The 6,000-nt window shown below is 48.7% G+C and overlaps 1 protein-coding gene across 2 annotated transcripts in view; it reads right to left on the bottom strand.

Annotated features, from left to right (window-relative positions):
* Positions 1–278: 278 nt before the first annotated feature.
* BCL2L10 (BCL2 like 10) overlaps positions 279–6,000 on the bottom strand; it is a 28,550-nt gene continuing 22,828 nt past the window's right edge. For both annotated transcript variants that reach the window (XM_051628182.1, XM_051628183.1), the window contains 2 exons: positions 4,884–5,008; positions 279–2,003 (listed from right to left, as the gene is read on the bottom strand). The gene's annotated coding sequence lies outside the window, so the exon portion shown is untranslated. The remainder of the gene's footprint in view (positions 2,004–4,883; positions 5,009–6,000) is intronic.

Below are 6,000 nucleotides of genomic sequence, written 5' to 3'. Positions count from 1 at the left end.
CTTGCTATCTCAGCGAGGCCATCTGAACCCTTCAGGCTCTTCAGCTGATGAGCTCCCTCACCACAGCCTGTGCCAGCCAAGGGTGAGCCTGGGGCAGTGGGTCTCTGCCACGGCCTTCTCCAGGGCCAGCTTCATCAAGCTTGTGGCTGATCAAAGCTGCTGGGCTTCTCGTCCCCTCAGTGCAGCATCAGGAGCTGTGACAGCAGCCACTAATAAGGCTGGAGACAATTAGCTGGGCAATAGCATCTTCTGAGCAGAAAACAGTGGTTGCTACGATACAACTTTTAGGTATGGGAAATATATTTAGTCAAACCTTGCACAACAGCCTTCAGTGCATCACACCAACCATTTGCTTTTAGGGGAAGAGTACTAAGTATTGCTAAGTATTTTTAGTTGCCAACCTGTACAATACATGCACAGAATTCTATATAAATATATAGAGGTATGTATAGATGTGCATGTCTTGTTTATACACACATATAGATACATTTTCATAAATATAAGAAACAAGAATGCATTTTTTCCTCTACAGTGTATCTTTACAACAGACCAGTATAATTTATGTCTTTGCCATAAGCATTTCCATTCAAATAACACCTTATTTATGCCCATTCCAGAAAAGCTCTCTGGGGCTCTTAAAATAAGGTAAAAAGGCAGCATCAAGTGTGGTGCTTGCAAACATGCAGCAATCTCTTTCCTTACTGGGATTTGAGCTTACAATTAAGCAAGGAAACTAACATTCGACTGGCCCACAAAAACTAAGCTGTCACTAAAACTCCACCCCTTGCATTTTCACTGGTTTGCTATATTTCTGAGAAGATGGTTATTCCTCTGCCACTTGATTTTTCCAGTAAGTATGAAAAAAAATAGATGCTAAGAAAACTGCTGGAAGAATTCTGCTTCTGTTTCCTGTTTTGAAGCTAGGTGACAGGAAACTCTACATGAAGATGTAGGGAAGACTATGAGCCACACTCATGGAAGCTCAAGCCAAGGTGAAGAGCAGCTCCTGGCAGCCACCCTTGGGGAGCCTCGGTCCATGAGGGTCGGCACCATTTCTCTGGACGCATCCAAGACCCGGCTGGAGGCCTTGGTTTGGCTGCTGGGTGACAGCTCAGGTTAATCAGCACACATTTCCTGCTGCGCTCTCTTAGCTTATTTTTAACACTGTGCTCCTTCCCAGCTTTCTTTCCATTCCATACACCTGAGCTACAAAAACTGCTCTGGATTTGCTGCAGAAAGGTAGGGTGCTGGAGGGAGTGCAGCTTGCAGCAGCAGCTCTAGGACTGCTTTGAGGGGTTCTGTTAACAGGAGCATCAAAGTATACAGGAAACCAAGATAGGGCAAAAACTCTGCTCAGTCAGAGCGAAAAAATAAGTCATTTTACTGGTAAAAATATTCAGGTGATTATTTTTGCAGGTACAAACCCAGCAGCTGCTTGGTGGCCAAATAGTAAGAGGCTGGGAGAGGCCTGTGTGTTTCTGCAGAGGGTTCTACAGAACTCATGCTCATGGAAAGCTGACAGCAACATTTCTGAGCTAGATGGCCATCTCTGCAGAGAGGAAGGCAGCTGAAAACAGAGCTAACCCTTGTTAAGGAGTAAATCCTATCTGTTTTTGCAAGAGGCATGACATACATATTTCTGTTAAAGTCACAGCCTAAAGCACCAAAAGTAACCACTGGAAATTTGGCAACATCTGGTTTTCAGTGCTGAAAACCTGCCAGCCCACTTGGGCAATGCTGGACAATGTCAGGAGCTGCAAGACAGAAGGTGAGCAGGGCTGTGCCCAGAGCTCTGTAGGGGCTGCGGCGAGATGCTGAGGCTGGCTCGGTGCTCCCAGGGCTGGGAAGCCTGCAGGAGACGGTGCCTCCAGTTGCAGATGAGATGGTCTCTTGGTCACCAAATGGCACCTCTTGTCCTTGGGCAGCTCAGCTTGCTTTTCCAACAGCTTCTCTCAGAGCACCTGGGCTGCAGGACTCCAGCCTTTGCTGCTGGGCTGAGTTTGCTGGAAAAAGAAAAGAAAATGGCACCAGTCTCAGCTTGTGCTTCACTCTGGCTGACTTGGTAGTTTCTCCTGAAGGGTGCAATAAGCATGCAGAGCCCTTACTGACTTCCAGGAGGACCAACAGGGCTCAAAGGGTTTGGCCCTTTATCAGCTTTGCCCTGGGAGCATCTGGGGCTGGACCTCTGCCTGCAGTAGGAGCTGGTCATGGGCCTCCTTCATTGCTCACTTCTCATTCTGTGAGGTGATACTTAAGGAATTTAATTTAATCATTTGGCACCATCAGTCTTCCACCATGAGTTGCATTAAGATGAAACCCCATCAAGAACATGGGTGGCTTTGCTACTCAGCACTTGTTCACACCCTCCTGCAATCAGTGCTGTGGTTCACACTGTGCAGGCTCATGGGGCCCACTGGCCACTAAGCAGCCCCATGGAGCTGGACCCACATGGGGCAAGAGGGAGGGCCAGGTGGCCCTAGGAGGCATCTTCCTAACCAGATTTCCCTGTGATGCTGTGATACCAAAGCCTTTCTCATGGAAATAGCAACAAACTGAAAATAAAACTGCCCCGACATATGGAGCTTCTGTCTTCTGCTGGTGTTTTTATGTACAACATGGTCACAAATAGCACTTTCTTCTGTACGTATCCTATAGGGAATAAAAGTGATAGAGAAAATGCACAAAAAAAAGGAATAATTTTCTAGCAAAGTCTCTGGCATAAATGAAGAACTGTGACTTGAGGGCTTTTACTTGGACTCTCATCTCTCTGGCTGAAGTCCCCCAAGAGCCGTAAGCCCAGCTACACTCACCACAGACTGTAAGGCCAGAAGCAGCCAAAATTTATGGTCATTTTATAAATATCAGCTGCTTCAAAGAAGCTTTAAAAAGGAATGAATACACAAACCTGTACAATGCTCAGTCATGGCTCAGCTGAAACAAAACCCTTGGTCTGAACCTGCCTCTTGAACGCTGGGAGGATTGTCTCAGGATTTGGGCACAGCTTCATGCCTGAACTTTGTGCCTCTCAACCATCTCAAACACGCAGTTTAAACTTCAGTAATCGCTGATCTTTCAGGGTTAATGATCAGATGCAGCTTTGAAGCTGCTGAACTTGTGAACCAGGATGTGTTGGGAAAGGCCGAGGCATGCAAAGATCAGCTGTTTCTCAGGAGGACAGTGTTAGCTGAAGTGACGGGGTGGGTTTGTGTTTGGTGGGGATTTCGATAAGGGGGTGATTCTGTGGCCCCACACACAGGAGCTCAAGCAGCTTTTCCACACTCCTATGGTGCTGTGAAATCAGCAGCAGGTACAGATCCATGGCTGCTGCACTATGCTGTGTGGGGTTGGCTTTTCTTTTTAGCTTGTTTCAGTTGAACTGAGATCAAACTCAATCATTTGTTACCATTTTTCTGCAAGGCAGGGCTCTTGTCACCCTGCAGCTGCTCACCCAAACCAACCTAAAGTGCCTCTGGCAGCCCAAAACTCCAGCCTGGGAGGGGGCAGGCAAGGGGCAGCTCTGCAATCGCCACTCCCGGCTGAGGAGCTGTGCCCATTCCCACCACACTAAGCTGCTCCAGGCTAACGCTGCTCTGCACCGACTTGCTGACAAGCTACAGTGACAGGGTCCTGGTCCAACCCACGACTGCCCCTGCTTTACCTCTGGCTCTTTTGCCTCTCACTCTTCCCAGGCATAGCAAGTATTTCCCAAATTACTTCAGTTTTACAGCTCTTAGGACATTATCTGCCATGAAATCATAAGCAGAGCAACCCTAACACGATGCAAGATGCCTGTATGTGAAAACTCCGTTCTAACAGAGAGTCACTTGAAAATGGTGTGCTCCTCGGGAAGGAGGCCTTGTCTTCCCATGTCACCATTATCTATGTTAAAGCCGACCTCCCCCGCGATGTTTTTTTTATATATATATATATATATATATATATATATATATATATGTATATACACACAGACAGACACACATTAACCCCCCAGCCCAGGCGCGGGGCCGGAGTTGCCGCTTCCCGCCTGCAGGGGGCGCTGCCAGCCCGAGCCGCTGCCGCAGCCAACAGCGCCACCTGCCGGGCCGGGGCCGCAGGGCAGGGCCGGGGGACCAGGCTTAAACAGCGCGACCTTCTAAATCTGTTCACAATTATCTACCTGTTTATGTCCACTGAACGCATGTATACACTGCACACGTCATATGCACGCGTATGTGTGTGTCTGTATGGCATGTATAGGTATAGGATTTATCTACATGTTTTTATGTGTGTGTTTATATATGTATGTGTGTGTTTCTATATAAATGATGTGTGTATGCAAATATAAATTGTTTCTACATACAGTTCAAGCTATTTATGTCACCTGTTCAGGAAAAGCAAGCTGCAGCAGCTGGCTCTGGCTCACTTACAGCAGGTGCACAGCCCTGCACTTTCCAGCTGCAGAGGAGATGGTCTCAGGGAGAGAAGGGAGGCAGGGATTGAGGGTCACAAGGATGGAAAGTGGCAGGGATGGAGAGAGGCAGGGATGGAGAGAGGCAGGGAGGGAGGGACAGGTGGAGCCAGAGCCCTCAGGAAGCCGTACAGCTCAGAAGCCTGATCCCCAGGCAGCTGGTTCTCACCCACGCCCGAGCAGCTCTGCCAAGGGCAGAGGTGTTTAAAGCCCTGTAGTGCCACACTCAGCTGCTGCTTTGGCTGGCTCTGTAACGCCAAACCAAATACTCTCCTCGTTTAGTTATTCTCTGGTGTCACCAAGAAGTGAGTTGACATTGCTGACAGGTGGGAATGGAAATATGAGCCTTAATGAATAGCCCAGTGTTAATTTAGAAACACAAATTGTGTCAAGGCAGTGTTGGTTTGTTCCTGCCCTGTGTGGCATGTGTACCCACCTGCTTACTCAAGTGGCTCAGGTGCCCCAGCCAGTGCAAACCAGGCAGCAGGGTGAGGTCTGGCTTCCCTGGGACCAGCACTCCAGAAAGCTTCCTGCTGTGGCTCGTAAACAAAATCTTAAAACCTGCAAAAAATAAAAGATGCAAAACTAAGAATTTTGGAGGGCATGGGACCACCCCAGCCTCTGCCCAGCACCATGACCTGGTCTGGAGTCAAGCCAGACATCCTCTTGGAGGCCTCCTGCTACAGCAAGGCAAGCCTTTCATGTTCAGCTTCCCTTCACCTGTCCTGATAAAGCACATGCTTCAAAGTACAAAGTGCAGAAGAACATCAAGACTAGCCATTAGCAACTGCATTTCCTCCAGCCAGCCTCCAACAATATCAGGTTTCTGCCCTTATCTCTTGTCTGGAAAGTCTGAAAACTCCTCTCTGAAGTGTCTCACCTATTTTAGAAGCAACAGATCCCTCTACCCAATCCAAAATACTTATTTCCCACAGCCAGCATTTAGCACTTCAAAAAATTTCAGATCATCTGTGCAGCAGTGAACTTTCTTGGAGTAAGGAGAGGAAAATATTTTGCCTTTGGCATTACCAAAGCACTTTCATGTCCTGATTTTCAGAGTCACTTGTTTACTGGTGCAAGATGCACCGTATGACCCCGCCACATGACACGGCATTCGCAGGTGGGGAGCTGTGGCCCTGTGACCCCACACTGGCCCTTGACACAGACACTCTGCCACTTTGGTGGCAGTGGGGTGGCTCTGGGTAACTGTCCCTGCAGCACACTGTGGGCGCAGGCAGAGCATGGCTGTAACTTGGGGCTGCAATTCATTACAGCATCTTGCAGATGCCCTAATTTCTTGTGCAAGTTACCTGGGCTTTCCTCTCCACAGCACCCACCTGGTGGCTCACCCGGTGGGGCTGCAGGCACTGGTGGGGTCTGAGCTCCAAGCCTGGTCCACTTGCAGACAAAGATCCTTGGTAAGCTCCAGTGGAACAAATCTGCAGTGCTCCCCAGCATTTTGCACTTCACCCTCCACCCCAGCTGTACCACAGCTCAGCAGGACATGAAAGTGGTCTGTTATGGGGGTTGGTGCTGGCCATCCTGGTGGTGCC

Source organism: Apus apus, chromosome 10, assembly GCF_020740795.1.
Source record: "Apus apus isolate bApuApu2 chromosome 10, bApuApu2.pri.cur, whole genome shotgun sequence".
Taxonomy (NCBI): Eukaryota; Metazoa; Chordata; class Aves; order Apodiformes; family Apodidae; genus Apus; species Apus apus.
The sequence above is the reverse complement of the archived record's forward strand: the minus strand, read 5'-3'. Positions and strand labels throughout refer to the sequence as shown.